The 17,500-nt window shown below is 43.3% G+C and overlaps 1 long non-coding RNA gene across 1 annotated transcript in view; it reads left to right on the top strand.

Annotated features, from left to right (window-relative positions):
* Positions 1-17,500, top strand: part of LOC135089151 (uncharacterized) — a 115,098-nt gene that overhangs the window by 66,869 nt on the left and 30,729 nt on the right. The window lies entirely within an intron of this gene.

Raw genomic sequence — 17,500 nt, forward strand, 5'->3', positions numbered from 1 at the left:
GTGGTGTGTGTGTATGTGTGTGTGTCCTGCCGTACACCTGGGCGGGCAGCGACCAGCGACCCGGCACTGGAACGCTTCTGGAAGGAAAAACTCGCTTCGAGTCGGAAGTGATTAAGTGAGAACTGGAAGAAAAAGTCCCGAGCCCCTGTTCCCACCAGCCAGTTGAGAGAGAGAGAGAGAGAGAGAGAGAGAGAGAGAGAGAGAGAGAGAGAGAGAGAGAGAGAGAGAGAGAGAGAGAGAGAGAGAGACTAGTACAGTTTAAAGCCTCGTAAAAGTGAGTCACTTGTATACATATTTTTTACGTCTTGTCGAGAAGTGACTCATTCAAAGCACCTGACGGACTGAGGAAGAGGCGAGTACTGAGAGGAGATAACCCGCCTTTAGAATACGATAGTGGAGTGCAATGCATTTGAGGAGTTAATCCTTTCAATGCTAACCATTTTTCCTCCATAATCCCTTAGCATTTTTCAGACATGTGTTTTTATATTATAGTATATTAATTAGTTTTGTAGCATAGAAAATGGAAAATTAACTTCTTATTCTTTCTTTTCTCCTATACTTCTTTGCATGTTACTTAACGGCGATCTTGACATTGAAAGGGTTAAGGTACAAAACGGCTTTTATTTGTAAACCTAGATAAATGAAAAGCTTATAAGCTTATCTATAGAACTCAACTGTCACCTGTCAGTAAGTGTCATGACCTGTCCAGGAATTGGTTGTTTTAATATTCGACGTATACCTGGACTATTCTGCAATATAGAAACTTTGATATCTTTCATAATTCCTTCTTTTCATCTTGTTATTCTTTCTCGTTTTCCTTCAGTCATGGTATCTTTATTCTTCAATTTCTTCCCCACGGACCAACCTGTCTCAGAAATTTCTTTCCTTTTATCTCTCCTCCTCTATCTCTTGCTGTGTAAATCTTCGTGACTTTTTAGCATATTGACTTCTAAACCTTTCACTGTAATGACCCTTCTTTCACTTCAATGAAATATGATGGTACAAACTCAGAGTGTAATTTTAAAAGGCAGTTAAGACAGCAATAAGAAAGATCGGCTCATTTAAACCTAATGCCACAAGGTATTTTTTTTTTTGCACAGTGAAATCAAGAAAGTTTACTGAAACAACAAGCGCCTTATTGTAATTACCAGTAAAAGAGTTAATGAATGCACAAATAACTACCATGCGGTGATTACAACATTTTCCATTTGCTACAGATTCACTTAGCGTAATTAGAGTTAAATTGACCCTGAATTTTTACCTGACTTCTTATCTCAGAGTTAATTGCAGGCGAACAGGTGAAAAGATCGCCTCTTATGAATCGCTCCAGGTAACCGGATATTGTTGTGTATAAGTCGTGAGGGTCTGTGGTCCACCTGTCCACCTGTTTCTCGAGATGTGTGGCGAGAGAGAGTAAAAAAAACGGGAAAAAAAAGGTATACATTGTGTTCGAGGTGGAAAGTAATTTAATCTATAAAAGCGATGAATATTAGGTTAGCGTTTTTTTCCTTCCTCAAGTGACCGTGGGAAAGTTTGAGGTCACGGCCCAGCACACCAGGAGGCAGAGCAACAACAGCAACAGCAGCAGCCTTGGTAATGAAAGAAAGCACTGAATGATGATGATGATCAAGGGAAGACAGCTGGCGGCGCTCCTGGCGGGGAAAGAGAGAGTGAGTGGGGAGGAAGAGAGGATTGGTTAGCTTGTAGGTGAAGTCTGAGTACTAATGGAAAGTGCCGTGTGTTTTATGATGTATAATGAATGTAGTGTCTGGTACTTTCTGAAGGTGATTTATGCAGTTATCGTAGACCTGAATACAACTGAGTTTTCTTTTTTTTTTTTCTCTCTCTCCGTAAACCTGAATACAATTGTAGATTTTTTTTCTCAAATGTGGATTTTGTAAAATTTTGGATACATTTTTTCTGGTGTACCTTAAATTCATGTAGTTTTCAATATAATTTCCCACAAAATAACCTGAAAATTTATAGTTTTTATTTAATTTTTTGTTTTTTTTTCTGATAATCTCCATATTAAGAGCCAATTAAGTTTGTGCTCTGATACAATTTCCTTAACGTGCGTAACATCTATAAAGGTTTGGGTAAAGTTTTCATAGCGAACTTCACTTTCACTTACATTTCAACACCGTTACCTTAGTGAACACCATGCGCGTGGTCTCTGGCACGGTGTTGTTAGCGTGTAACAGCCAACGCTACAAAAAAAAAAAAAAATAATAAATAAAATAGAATAAATAAATGAATAAAATAAATAAACAAATAAATAAAATAAAATAAAATAAAAAAAAAATAAATAGATAAATAAAAATAAATAAATAAAAGATAAAATAAAATAAATAAATACATAAATAAATAATAGATAAATAAATAGATAAATAAATAAATAAAATAAATAAATAGATAAATAAGAAAAATGAATAAATAAAATAAAATAAAATAAAATAAATACACAAATAAATAATAGATAAATAAATAAATAAATACATAAATAAGCGAATAAATAAAAAAAAAATAACGTAGCTTCCAGTTTTCACACCTAACCAAATGACACAGTTACCTTAGTGAACGTCATGCATGTGGTCTTTGTAGTGTTATTAGTGCATATCAACCAGCACTACAAAAACCAAAGAAAAAAAAAAAAAGAAATCAGCGCAGCTTTCAGTTTTCACACAGGGCCAAATGACACTTGGCCACGAATAACTTGCTAGTGATTTCATGCTAATACGTAGTACAGCCCGGGACGCAATTACGGATCGGGCAAATGTTATACCTGCATTCGCACTCATTCTATTATAATTTTTTGACTCTAACCATTTCCGCTCGTTTGGGAAGTCTGGTCCAGTCTGTGGTCAAAGCGACTCCACTTTTTCCCCAGCCTTGGTAATTGTGACTCATTGATTGTCATGCAAGGGAGTTTCTTTCCCGGATGTATCGATAACTATAAATGTCTCGAGGTCTGAACATTTTTGCCCCTCAACCTACCCACCTTGCACTTGTAATTATTTCTGTCTATTACTCGTAGTGTTTTCTCTTAATATTCCCATGAACTTGTGGTGGTAAGTAATATGTGAGCTGTGAGATAAGACTTATTATTTTCTTACGTGTTAAGGGGTCTGGTCAAGGGCATGAGAGAGAGAGAGAGAGAGAGAGAGAGAGAGAGAGAGAGAGAGAGAGAGAGAGAGAGAGAGAGAGAGAGAGAGAGAGAGAGAGAGAGATGCTGTTATGTTAATTTAAGGTTACTGAAATGAAATAACAGATGAAGTGATGTTATTAATAATGAAAGTCTGAACGAGTAGCACTTTCTTCATCAACCTGGCCTCGGTGGTTCATTTGTAGCTTGTTCCGACTCAGGTCAATACCTTGTGTGTCTGTATCCCCTGCAGGTTGTAAAAAGTGACTGAATGACTGAATGAATGCTGATAAATTTTCTCTCGCGAAATTTACTTACGGGAAAACAAGAGCGATGGTACGATATATCAATACTTGTCATTTTATGGTAACTTTTTTTTTATGTAGGAGGAACACCGGCCAAGGGCAACAAAAATCCAATAAAAAGAAATAAAAAAAACCCCGCTGAGATGCCGGTCTCTGAATAGGGTCCAAAGCGGTAGTCAAAAATTAAAGGATAAGTGTCTAGAAACATCCCTCTTGAAGGAATTCATGTCATAGGAAGGTGGAAATACAGAAGCAGGCAGGGAGTTCCAGAGTTTACCAGAGAAAGGGACGAATGATTGAAAATATTGGTTAACTATTTCGTTAGAAAAGTGGACAAAATAGGGGTGAGAGAAAGAAGAAAGTCTTGTGCAGCGAGGCCGCGGAAGGAGGGGAGGCATGCAGTTAGGAAGATCAGAAAAGCAGTTAGCATGAAAATAGCGGTAGGAGATAGCAAAAGATGCAACATTGCGGCGATGAGAAAGAGGCTGAAGACAATCAGTAAGAGGAGAGGAGATGGTGAGACGAAAAGCTTTTTGATTTCACCCTGTCTAGAAGAGTGGTATGAGTGGAACCCCCTAGACATGTCAAGCATACTCCATACATAGACGAATAAGGCCATTGTACAAAGTTAGCAGCTGGAAGGGTGAGAAAAACTGGCGCATACGTCTCAGAACACTTAACTTCATAGAAGCTGTTTTAGCTAGAGATGATATGTGGAGTTTCCAGTTTATATTATAAGTAAAGGACAGACCGAGGATGTTCATTGTAGAAGAGGGGGACAGTTAAGTGTCTTTTGAAGGAGAGGGGATAGTTGTCTGGAAGGTTGTGTCGAGTTGATAGGTGGAGGAATTGAGTTTTTGAGGCATTGAACAATACTAAGTTTGCTCTGCCTCAATCAGAAATTTTAGAGACATCAGAAGTCAGGCGTTCTGTGGCTTTCCTGCGTGAACTGTTTACTTCCTGAAGGGTTGGACTTCTACGAAAAGACGCGGAAAAGTGCAGGATGGTATCATCAGCGTAGAAGTGGATAGGACAAGAAGTTTGGTTTAGAAGATCATTGATGGATAATGAGAAGAGAGTGGGTGACAGGACAGAACCCTGAGAAACACCACTGTTAATAAATTTAGGAGAAGAACGGTGACCGTCTACCACAGCAACAATAGAACAGTCAGAAAGGAATCTTGAGATGAAGTTACAGAAAGAAGGATAGAAGCCATAAGAGGGAAGTTTGGAAATCAAAGTTTTCTGCCAGACTCTATCAAAGGCTTTTGAAATGTCTAAGGCAACAGCAAAAGTTTTACCAAAATCTTAAAAATAGGATGACCAAGACTCAGTAAGTAAAGCCAGAAGATCACCAGTACAGAGGCCTTGATGGAACCCATGCTGGCGATCAGATAGAAGGTTGTGTAGTAATAGATGTTTAAGAATCTTCATGTTAAGGATAAATAAAAAAAGAAAAAAACAACAACTTTAGATAGGCAGGAAATTAAAACAATAGGACGGTGGCTTGAGGGATTAGAACGGTCACCCTTTTTAGGAACAGGCTGAATGTAGGCAAACTTCCAGCAAGAAGGAAAGGTTGACAAAGTTGAAAGAGTTTGACTAGGTAAGGTGCAAGCACGGAGGCACAGTTTCGGAGAATAATAGGAGGGACCCCATCAGGCCCATAGGCTTTCCGAGGGTTTAGGTCAGCGAGGGCATTGTAAACGTCATTGCGAAGAATTTTAATAGGTAGCATGAAGTAGTCAGACGGTGGAGGAGAGGGAGGAACAAGCCCTGAATCATCTAAGGTAGAGTCTTTAGGAAAGGTCTGAGGGAAGAGTTCAGCTTTAGAGATAGGTGTGATAGCAGTGGTGCCATCTGGTTGAAATAAAGGAGGGAAAGAAGAAGCAGAGTTATTGAAGATGTTTTTGGCTAGGTGGCAGAAGTCACGAGGGGAGTTAGATCTTAGAAAGTATTAACACTTTCTATTAATATCATATAATTAACATAAATGAGAGGTCCACAACAGGTACTGATAGTATTGATTGCCAAGTTTCACACCTGCACAAGAGTAATACCTGCCGTACACTTTAAGATCACCACCTTACGAATTATGTTTCTCACCTGTCTGTAAAGGTGTCAGCTCAGGTCTCGGTTGATTTAAGAGTTTGTTTGAACGTAACTCTCCTGCCTGTCGACCACCTGACAACGTGTAATGTTACATCTACAGACTTAGTACAGTATAAAAACCTGATGTAACGTTTCTTGTTTGGCTTGGATTCTGATGCACACATTTCATCACAAAGCTATAGACTTCCTCGAGGCTGACAGAAGAGTTAGGCTCAAAATCAACAAGCTACAAGTATACAGTCTTATTTCGCTCCATGATCTGCGTCGCGGAGCTTGAGTCGGCAACACCACGCCCCAGGAAGGCGAGACAAGACGACATAATTTAATAACCTGTCGTCCGGGTCTTATTTTGAAGCCCTCATTGTTGGTATTTCCGATCCATTACCCCGGAGTCACTTCTGGTCTGGTCAGATATAATGGGACAAGATGGTGACGAGCTGAGGAGGATGTCCAAGGGCCGCCTGGACGCCATTACGGGGCAGTCTGACGTGTACATAACGCAGACACTCCTTCCCGGGAATGTGTGCAGTCATGCGGTGGTGTTTAGCTGTGTTAATCATCAGTTCTTGTTTTGTTTGATCTCCTAAGGGTCGAGTCTCCTCCTCTCTTCACTCTCCTCACTCTGAGCTGTAGTCAAGTCATCACCTGTCTCGGGTCGCGCCACTGCAAGACCCTCAAGGAGTTTTATGTGTAGACGCTTCCCTCTTGTTTTGTTTGACTCCCTGAAGGTTGCGTCTCCTCCTCCCTTTACTCTCGTCACTCTCCTCTAGTCATCACCTGTCCTGCGTCGCCGATGTCAAGACCCTGACGGAGTTTTATGTGCTGACGGTGCCGGAGAGTGTACGTTGCAATTCCAGACACGAGTTGAGTTGTTACTTGAAGTTATGTGGTAGTTAGGCTGCAACTGACGCCAGCCACTTGTGGTGCGGATGTGCAATTGTACCTGCCACAAAATCTTTATAGGAATAGCAGTTTTTTTGTATTTTGTTTTATCTATTTTCGTTCTGTATTGCTATCAGGTCACTCAAAGTTTGTTTTCAAGCTTCTAGTATTTTGTGAAGGAGTGAAACGAGTGCGTGCCCAAGTGTTGTCATGTATAGAGACACACCGCATACACCAGCCAGTACTTGTTTTCAGGGGCGTGAATATAGGAACGCCACACCAGGTCTCAAGCCTTTCACGTGCTGAAGGGGTGGGATGAGATGAAGGAGCTAAGAAATTTTATGGCCTTGGTTGAGTCAGCTGAGGATGGTGATGGGTGTTGAAAGATGTTAGTGTAGCGTGAGGGTGTTGCGGATCTTTTCAGATGCCAGAGGAATGTTTAATACTGAAGGAGTGAGGGGTGTAAGAGTGAATAGGAATATTGAAAGGTTATTAGGCTAAATTAGACTTTCGATAAAAGAATATTACTTTACTTTATTTTCTCTTGTTGGTACCCAGTTATGTAATTAGGTGAACCATTAATGTTCTTAGTTTGAAAGTATCATTTTATTGCCTTAGTAACAGTAGTTGGGGTCGATGTCTTTGGTCCAGAGTAATTTTGGGATTTGGCTACGAGTTCCTGATAGATAAAGAGAAGAAAACGAAATAGGAAGAAAGGAGAGAGGGAGAGAGGGGGGGGTATTGCAACCCGAGCCAGTCACGCGGTGCGCCACAGGCAATTCTGCCATCCATCACTTGAGTGAGCTGGCCCTCGAGGAGCTGCCTCTGTCCCGGCCACTCCATCCCGACGTCGTACACAGATCCACCAAATCCTGGACGCTTCATTTTTCTTTGTCCACATCATATAGAAGACGTTCGGCCCCACTATTTGCGTCTGTTTTCGAAGAACGAGGAAAGAGGAGTGTCTGAATGCCTAGGCAGGATGTATTAGTTCAATATGTCACTGCCAGTTTGCCATTGTTGGCTCAGGATCAACAGTCGTCACGCTCGAAATTTTAATTGAAGGCCAACGCACCGTCTGGTGGATGTACCCGCGCGGCGCCGCCCCAACTCGGGGTCTGCGGTCCCCGCGAGGCTCACGGCCACAGTACCGCCAAACAATAACATGAGTAGCCAGCTTCTCACTCGGTGCCTCAGAGTGACTTTACTGCGTCCTTCAGGCGTTCCTCAGTGTTGGATTTTAAGGATGAAAATGTGTTGGGTATGAAGTGAGAGTCTTCTTGGAATGAAATAGACATATCATATCTACAATTGGTTCTTGCTTCAGTGACGAACAGTGGTGATACACGATTGACTAGAAAGAGAGAGAGAGAGAGAGAGAGAGAGAGAGAGAGAGAGAATCACACGATGGGAAAAAAAATGGCAGAAAAATGTTCATAGAAACTGATCGAAAAAAAAGAAAAAGAAAAAATAAATAAAAAAAAAAAAAATGTAAAGGAAACTGTCTGGCGGGAGCGTCCAAGGTCCGCGTTTCTCCCTTGGCTTTATTTCTCGGCCAATATATAACTTGAGCAGCAATCAGGCGCCTCACCATCACACCATCAGCGACACCACCACCACCACCACCACCACCACCACCACCTCCATCTTCATTTTTCATGTCATTACTTAATTAAGGAAATTGAAGATGCAGTTTTTTTTCTTACGATAAATTTCGTGATTGATGGTCGAGGAGAGTTCCCATCCATATATCAACCGCGGTCGTTCGTAGGCACAGGTCAGCAGGTGGGTGGCGAAGGGCTGACCAGGAGGGGAGAACGGCTGGTGGGTGAAGAGGTACAGAGGTGGCGAGTGTGCAGCCCGGCAGGAAGGTGATGAAAAGTGGAAGTGACAAAGTTGTGGAAAGATTGTAGGGGAGGTGTTGATGGACAGTTTGGCGTCCTGGGTGGAGTATTTCTCAGGGAGCGGCTTGTAATGAAGAACAAAGATAAAGACTGAAACATAGAGTGATACAAAATTCACAACTCACTCGCCACCAAATATTTTCCAACAAAGATACTGAGGTTGAATGCACACTGACGTACTGAGTGGAACAAACAAGAAGATACTGAACGGATAAACGGGGAGACGCTGAGTGGAATACACGTGGAGACTGACCAGACTGAACACAAAGATGCTGAAAAGAACAAACGCAAAGAAGCAAAGCAGAATTAACGCTGAGAACTTGTGACCTGATAATCCCAGACTGTTGCTGTGTTCCCTGCAGTGTATCGTGTTGAGTGGCCGCGCTGAGGTGATGGACTAGTGGCGGGGAGTACATCCATTTTTCACCTGGTCTTTCGTGGGACGTGGGAGGCTTTTCTGGTTCTGTGGCTCGAGGGCGACATATGTTGAATCTGGGAAATGTATAGCCTTCGGTGCCGAGTGCAGAGTTATATTTCTTGCCATTCAGCGTCATTAGTGGGGAGACAAATGGTACGGAGGGCGGCTATTACTCATGCGATATGCAATGAGAACCTCTCCTCTACCTCTCCTTTACTTCCTGATTCCCGACCATTGTTCCTGCGTAATTACTGCGTTCTTTAGTCTACGCCCCTTGATATAATGGAATGTATTTTAGCGGAACGTAAATACAGTAAGCGTGAGAATGTGTGTATGACTGTGTGGTGAATGTCAGCCTGGTATATAGACAGATAAATACATTGATACAGTAACTACCAGCCACCACAGACACTTGTTATTAATACCTCTCCATTGCGATGTGAGACGCCGCCAGCACGCCTTCCAGGAACCCTGAAACGACGAAAGATCGCAGGATTCGAGCATTCAGGATGGTACTCCGTGACTGTTGTGTTTGGCAAGGACTACAGCGCTGAGCCACCACAAAAAAACAAGTTAGCCTATCGCATCACAACATAGATGAAGGCTCCAGACATAAGGCAATTGGGTAGTGGTGCTGGAAATAACTAGAATGCCTACAGAACACTAGAACGTAACAGGGCCAGATGTAGGTAGAGCTGTCGGAAAAAAAAAAAATAGTGCATTCATCTGGTGTGTAACCTAACCTACCAACTTAACCTAACCTAACCTAAGCTAACCAGTCATGCTTCAGACAGACATAAGGTGGCGGGACAGCGTGTAGTGAGGTGGTGCGGCACTATCTGTCTCCACTCCTCCCGACTCTCGCCCTCAGAAGTTTTATAATTAACTTAGTTTTTATAGAGTTTGTCTTGTGGATTTCCTCACGGGTAGTAATACGTGCGAGGCATCTTCATTGCTTCTAATGGATTATATTTGAACGTCGCTTAATGAACATGATAGAAGTATGAAGTTTTGTATTGTCCAATTTCACATTTTTCCCTTTTCATGTGTACGAGGAAGGCCGTCAAGGGAACAAAATTTAGGGAAGAAAGTCAACTAATTTGCTACTCCCAGAAAAAAAAAAGAGAAAAGATTGGAAGACCGTAGTGGATGTATCGATAACAACAAAACAACGGAACTAGTAGTTAAGATGCCACTCCCAGAAAAAGTCTGAAAGGGAAGAGATTGGAAGAGCGTAGTGGATGTACCGATGAGAACAAAACGAAAAGGCTAGCACTGTATTGTCCCCGCATCCTGTGTCTCGTGGCCCTAAAATGCAAATATTCCAAAGAGCCTCACTGGAGAACCATACGAACAAGGATCTGTAGACAACTTACCAGCGGGCAGTATTAGGGGCGATGTACTCTACTGGGACGGTCACGCTCGTTACAATCCGCTCACGATCCAGGTACATATTATTGCATGCGTTTCAATAGAAGCATTCACACTGGTGCTCACGGTTCCTATTGAAATACATGTAATGATATGTGAATGAACCATGACTTGAGTGTGACCGTTCCTATAGTGTGCATCTGCCCCTAGCCGCTGATCACTATGTTATCTGGCTAATATTTTGACAAGCTCGTGTTCTCATTTCTCTGATGCACGTGGTTACCTGAGCAGGGAGTGCAGAATGAAAAACACGTCACATAATTAGTACTGTAGTCGCCTTGAGTGGAGGGAGAGTAGAGGGAGATTGAGAAACAATAAGAAGGGGAGGAAAACGAACATAAGACACGTTAGAACATAAGAACATAGAGGAAACTGCAAGAAAAAAAAAAAAAAAAACATTTGGCCAACACGTGACATTGTTTGTATACAGAAACAAGAGGTGACAGAGAAGTGTATGAGGGAATAATCTGACTTTTAGCAAACAGAGGAGGAAATGAAGCTAAAAAAAAAAAACGAAGCTGAAACACTAAACAAAAGCAGGTGAAGGGGTCACATTCTTATGCATCTGTGGGTGGGAAAGGAGAGTCGTAGGAGGAGGAGGAGGAGGAGGAGGAGGAGGAGGGGGGCGAAGTGGTAGTAGAAGACGTAGTAGCGGCTCCTGTAGCGGGCGGGGTGAAGGGGTCATCAGTATGCCAAGGTGACGTTCCCTCCCTGACAGCAGTTTTGTCGAGTGTTGGCCCCGTCCTCCCCTACACCTCCTCCTCCTCCTCCTCCTCCTCCTCCTCTCCCTCAATCCCGTAAACGCCTCCACATCGTAAAATCCTCGTTATTAGAGCCAGCCTTCTCACATCGGCTGAATATTTCCACCGTCACAGATTTGCTCCTTTCCCTAAACTCATTTTCCTAAACGATATTCTCTCTCTCTCTCTCTCTCTCTCTCTCTCTCTCTCTCTCTCTCTCTCTCTCTCTCTCTCTCTCTCTCTCTCTCTCTCTCTCTCTCTCTCTCTCTCTCTCTCTCATTTTATCAAAGTTTGTCCTTTTCTACGCTATTTCGTTTTCGTTGGTCTTATTTTCAGTCACTCTTATTCCTTCATTCAGTTCCTATTTTTTTTTCTACTGCCGTACTCATCGTCTCTCTACTTCTACTCCGTCTTCCTTGTCCTCGTGTTTCTCGTCTTCCTGCTCCTCCTCGTATTCCTCGTTTTTTTCTTCCTTACCTTCGTCCTCTTCCTCTTGCTTTTTGTCCTCGTCCTCCTCCTCCTACTGGTCCTCCTTGTCCTCCTAATCTACTCCCCTCAACTCATCCTCGTTCTCTTCCTCTTCGTCCTACTCTTCCTCATCCTTGTCCTCTTTCTCATCCTCCTGATCCTTCTCGTCCCTCGTCGTCATACCTCACAAGGGGCGGCGACGTCAGGCAGCGCCACACGTCCCAGGGCAGCGGCAGCACTAATAAACTATCAACTGCTGCTGCTAATTGCCACTTAACATACCGCCCACGAAGTAATGAAGGGTTTTTTTTGTGGGCGGCGGGCAGCGGGTGGATGGCTGGGGGAGGGCGTGGGCGTCAGGGTGGCTCTTTATAATTGAAATGATGGACAGGGACGGTGGCAGGGGCATGCAGGGCGTCGGTACCTTAAAAGGGCCATGGGTTCAGGGTCTGACAGGGACTCAGCGGCCTAATCATCCGGAAATTTGTTCTGATTGTAAATGTTCCCGTGTGTGTGTGTGTGTGTGTGTGTGTGTGTGTGTTAGTGGGTGTGTGGGTGGGTGGGTGGGTGTGTGATAGGTAGGTTGCTGTCAGAGAGAGAGAGAGAGAGAGAGAGAGAGAGAGAGAGAGAGAGAGAGAGAGAGAGAGAGAGAGAGACAGACAGACAGACAAACAAAGACATGAATTCCATACATTTACATACACACTAAATCCATCACTTCTTTAACCTGAATATTCTCTAAAAACACGAGCAGAACATGAGCGGCCTCGCAACACAACCACCCAAACAAAAACACACCAACAAGACGGACAGGTGACATCCGCTTGAGTAGCACGACAAGACAGCCACGCCAGCCACGCCAGCAGCCCCGCCGTCCATACCTGCCTCGTGCCATCACTCAAAGTCCATCAGATATTAACTAATGCGCTGGTTGAGGGGCCTAGGCGGCGCTCCACCATGCATAACACAAGGCCAGACATCCCTTCCCGAAATGCCATCCAGCTGCATCTAATAACATGAATATTCAGCGTCTCCCCGAGGTGTTCCGGCCGGGGCTTCTCACATATTAACGACTGATATTCGGTATTAATCCACCTCCGTGCATTTCTGGCCGACGGAACCGTGTTTTTATCCGTGTTTTTGTGGCGGGTTTCTCTCCTCGCGCATCCTGGTTTCAATGATATGGCCAAATGAAGTCACCTTTTTTTTTTTTTATCATCTCAGAGTGAAAGTTTGCTAAAAGTCTAATTGGAATTATTTTCCTGCGATATCGTAAATAATGGCATGGTTGCGTGTAATTTTGTACAAGACACCCTTCCTGTGAGCGACGTGTGACGGATGACGAGGAGAAAGGAGGATGTGCAAGTGAGCGACTGTTCAATGTGTTATTCTGAGTCCCGGCTTCCAATTACCCGCCAGGAGCAGCAGACATCACTCTGTATTCCGGGCAAGACGCTCCTCCTCCTGCGTACCCACATCAGCCTGGTGTTATGGGAGTGTTGGTGTGTTATTCAGGGCCCGCTGGTGTCCCGGCCCGGCCTCCTACACCGGTGGGGAGGGGAGAGGGAGAGTGTGGGCCCTAAGCTCTCCTCTCCATACTAATGCCTGTCGTCGGTCCTCCTCACTCCAGCGCCAGTCAGCCTCTCTTCCTTCCTCCCAGGCTTACAACAGATGTCCTGCCTTAAGAACTCTGCAACAGATTACCTCAGTTTTTCTTTCTTCCCTCAATTTTTTTAGTCTTTTTATGATAATGCTTCTTTCCTTCGCTCCGCTCCTCGTTTTTTTCACGGGTATTGTGTGTGGATTTTCTGAACCTTATCTAAGAACTTGTTTGCCACAGGAACGTGTTTGCTTGATGTGTGCGTATGATGATGATGATGATGATGATGATGAGAGAGAGAGAGAGAGAGAGAGAGAGAGAGAGAGAGAGAGAGAGAGAGAAAAGATAGATAGAGAGAGAGAGAGAGAGAGAGAGAGAGAGAGAGAGAGAGAGAGAGAGAGAGAGAGAGAGAGAGAGAGAGAGAGAGAGAGAGAGAGAGAGAGAGAATTTTAGTTACTCCAACGAGGTATTTATGTTGAAAACTATAATTCGAAGGCAATATTATAATTACTTTCTTTTCTCAACTCTGGTATGAACATGCGAATTATTTCTTTGTGTATCATCATTAACTAACTCTTCTTCACCTCGCCACAGTAAACAGGAGATCAGGTCGCACAAGAGGAAAAAAATCACTGATGTTAATTTTTTTTCTGAAGTTTACGCCATACTGTGACTATCCTGGGCTGTGTGTGTGTGTGTGTGTGTGTGTGTGTGTGTGTGTGTGTGTGTGTGTGTGTGTCGGTGACCTCATTACTTGTCTTCTCCTTGGTGCCATGTCTTCATTTTTTTTTGTTTTCGTCTGGTTTTTTTAATTTGTGCTTATGTAAAAGAAAGAAAAATCACAAATATTCACTCGTGTTTCACTGCGGAAGACTGGTGACATAACAATACGTTCTGTACATTGTAGCACAGAGCTCTTACGTCACATACAGACTTTATTAAACACCTCGCCTTTCGTTCTACTCTTAAGATTTTTCCTTGAATATGTAGATAACCATTTTCAGCAACCACATAAAAAAGACACCACTCATTAAGACAACACAGGATTTCCCTTCAAATTTCAAGTACACATGACATAGAATACACCAAGATTTTTACATTTACGAGACCATGACAGACCCCGCAGAATCATGGCAGAAGGTGAGGAGTTAAAATGTTGCGAGGCGGCGGGATTAACACCCTTAGCCATCCCCTAGAGGCCTGGCGGGGGAGAAAGCGAGGCGGGGAAGGGAAAGAGAGGAGAGGGAGGTAGACGAACGTGATCTGTGACTTAGGCCGCCTCTGATTTATGTGGTGATAATGATTTTTATGAGTCTGGCATTGGGTATTTTTAAAGTGGCTTAATCCTCGCTAATTGGGGGATTGTGAACCCTTGTGGAGGTGGATTAGAAAAGGATTTACCCGTGTCTTAAGGGGAAGGGGTGTTTATGTTCGAGAGTTTTATGGTTTTTCATTACGCTGCGTGTTGAAAGTGAAGGATTAAATAGAAAATTCTGATATGAGAGGTAAAAACTTTCTTCGGGTTTTTCACGTGCCCTTGAATTATTTTTTTTCTCTCTCTCTCTCTCTCTCTCTCTCTCTCTCTCTCTCTCTCTCTCTCTCTCTCTCTCTCTCTCTCTCTCTCTCTCTCTCTCTCTCTCTCTCTCTCTGGGGGTTTTTACCTTTTGTTATTTCGTTATCGGTCACGTGAAAAAGAAGCTTGTAATTGTAATGTTTAGCGACGCCAATGCTGGGGGTGCGCGGGAAGGTTTTGGGAAATCCATTTGTGCCTTTTTTTTCTTCTTAAACGAGCTGTATCCGCTTAGTACTGATAATCTCTCTCTCTCTCTCTCTCTCTCTCTCTCTCTCTCTCTCTCTCTCTCTCTCTCTCTCTCTCTCTCTCTCTCTTTGAAAAAGACATCTTTTCATCATTTCACAAACGAAAACCTTGCAAAATCACAGAAGCCTTAGGTAAGAGAGAGTTCAGATTGTCTTTATTGCCTCGAGGTATTGCCTGACGGAGGGCGAGGCGAGGCGAGGCTGGGAGCGTGGGCTGAAATGGGTGGTGCAAGTCGTCCTCGAGTGCGTAGCGTCGAGGGGGAGCTGCAGGCGGGGATTAGAAAGCATGCGAAGGAAACAGGTCGGTTCTTGCCTGAAGGGGAGCCACTTTCAAGGTCACCAGCTGTCTGCGGTTTACTTAAGCTGTGTTACAAGTGCAATTAGTGTCGATTCCTTGTGTATTTTTTCCGGAAAGAGAACTCAATTTTTTATGCGAATATAGTAATAATCTTGGTGTGTTTTCTGCAGGCGATGTAAAGAGACACGGCATGGTGACTGTTTGCCTGGAATATTTGGACTTTTATCCTTTTACGCAAAACCAAAATTCTGAATGTCGTAAACGGTCTTTTTATATATTCATTTACCTAATCTTTTGCCAACAAGCTCACAAGAATGAGTGGAAGAGAAGGGGGAGGGGAGAAAGAGGGAGAGAGGGGAGACGGAGGGATAAATGAAGAACCCAATAGAGCTGAAAAGAATGAGAACAAATAAGTATAGCTTGAAATAATGCTGGTTTCTTCACTAATAATCAAATTTCGGTCTTGCGTGACTGCGAAGAGCTCTCCTTTTCTCCTCGATCCTAATATTCTTGATCCGTCTCTCTGCTCCCGGATTCCAATAGCCTTTGAATTACAGCAATCGAGCATTTGAATCGCCTCTAAGAGGAGTGTGGTCAGCTAACTACCCAGCTTTGAGAGGAGGATGTAGAGGTAATCAATATATTCTTTTTTTTTTCTCACTCGTTCTCTCTCTTTGCCATTATGAAGGTTATCCCGGATTCAGCTGCTGGTGGCTGGATCATAGTCGTTGCGCGGACATCACCTCGCTCCTTGTTGCGCCATGACAGTCATTTGTGTATTTTCCACGAAGCTCAGCTGATTCCTGTGTATCGCAACGCATTATTGTAACCACTTGCCAGTCCGACTTGCACGGCGGCGGGAAGAAAAACCTGTTAGTTGTCTTCCCGTCGTGCCGCGCCAGCTCCGGGAAGTCTGAGTGGTTGCCTGTTGGTTTTAAGGGATTTCTATTTATTTATTTTTTTGCTCCTTACTTTCAGCGTGTAGGAATATTCACTGACCCCTTCCTGGTGTGTTGATCCCAGATGCACCCACGGCTCCTGGCACGCTGATGTGACTTGTGACTTGTGACTTCCGAGGCGTAGATGCGACTAGATGCTTTGCCAGTTGAGCGGTTAAGTGTAGAAATGATAGAGGTGGTGGGGGTGATAAAAACAGTAGACGGAAACACTAGGGTTGATTTGAATATTTCAGTTAATAGACATAGCGGTGACATGAGCTTTGGAAGTGATGGGAGGGATAGAAACAATGAGGGGTGGATCCTGAAGTGATTGGGTTGACAGTAGTGGTTAAAGTGATAGGATTGGTTGTTCCCCCTCTTTGATGGCAGATAATCCTAAACCATCACAAGAATAATAATAAAAAAAAACTTAGCATTCTCTCACATCAGGAATATTTTCAAGGCCCGCAGTGATGATTAGTTAGGTTATTATTGACATTTCCTCCTCTCTTTCATGATACACGACGTTACCATCACTAGGATCATGAAAACATACTTGAAAACCCCGATGACTCCTAGTAGAACCTGTTATAAGTTGTGGAGGTTAGACATTGAAGTGCTTAGGGATGAGGAACCAAGTGTGGGGGGGGGGGAACTGGTGGTTATTTTTCCTCTTTGGTGACACGTCATCCTAAACCATCATTAGAATCATTAAAAAAAAAAAAAACTCGTATTTTCTCTCACTAGGATTATTTTCAAAGCCCAAAGAGATGATTAGTTGGTTCTTATTGATGTTTTTCCTCCCTCTTTGATGATACACGATCTTAACATCACTAGAATCATGAAAACACACTTAAAAACCTTGATAACCTCTACTAGAACCTGTTATAAGTTGAAGAGGTTAGACCCCGAAGTGCTTAGGGATGAGGGAGCAAGTGGGAGGAAAGTGGAGCTCATCAGGACGAACCAAAGGCGAAGCGTGCGCAGTCCATTGTGAGGCGGCAGATTTACAACGCGTGATCCCGGCTTAAGATGTTTGTCACCAGCAACAGTGTTCATGTAATCCAATATTCAGATTCACTTTATGGCAGGATTTCTGGGGTGACTCGCTCTGGGTACAACTGGGCTTGTTATCAGGGCAGTGCGTGAAAGTCGATCTGCTAAACTCCTCTGGTCTCACAAGGTCGATGTTTGGCGTGTTAAGCTGGTAAATACAACTTGATTCTTGCCTTTTACGGATCTCTGACTCTCCTAATGATCAACTTTGCCTCATAAAGTGAAGGAAAAATCAAGTAAATTAATGACGTAGGCTGAAAGTAATGAGGAAAACAGTCACGGGAGAGGCGGAAATGACTGAGTTGTTTGGGAAAAAGTTTTGAAATTGAGAACAGCGCTCGCAGTGAAGCCAAATTGGGTACAGACTTTGACAATAAATATAAAGAGA

The sequence above is a fragment of the Scylla paramamosain genome, chromosome 32, assembly GCF_035594125.1.
Source record: "Scylla paramamosain isolate STU-SP2022 chromosome 32, ASM3559412v1, whole genome shotgun sequence".
NCBI lineage: Eukaryota > Metazoa > Arthropoda > Malacostraca > Decapoda > Portunidae > Scylla > Scylla paramamosain.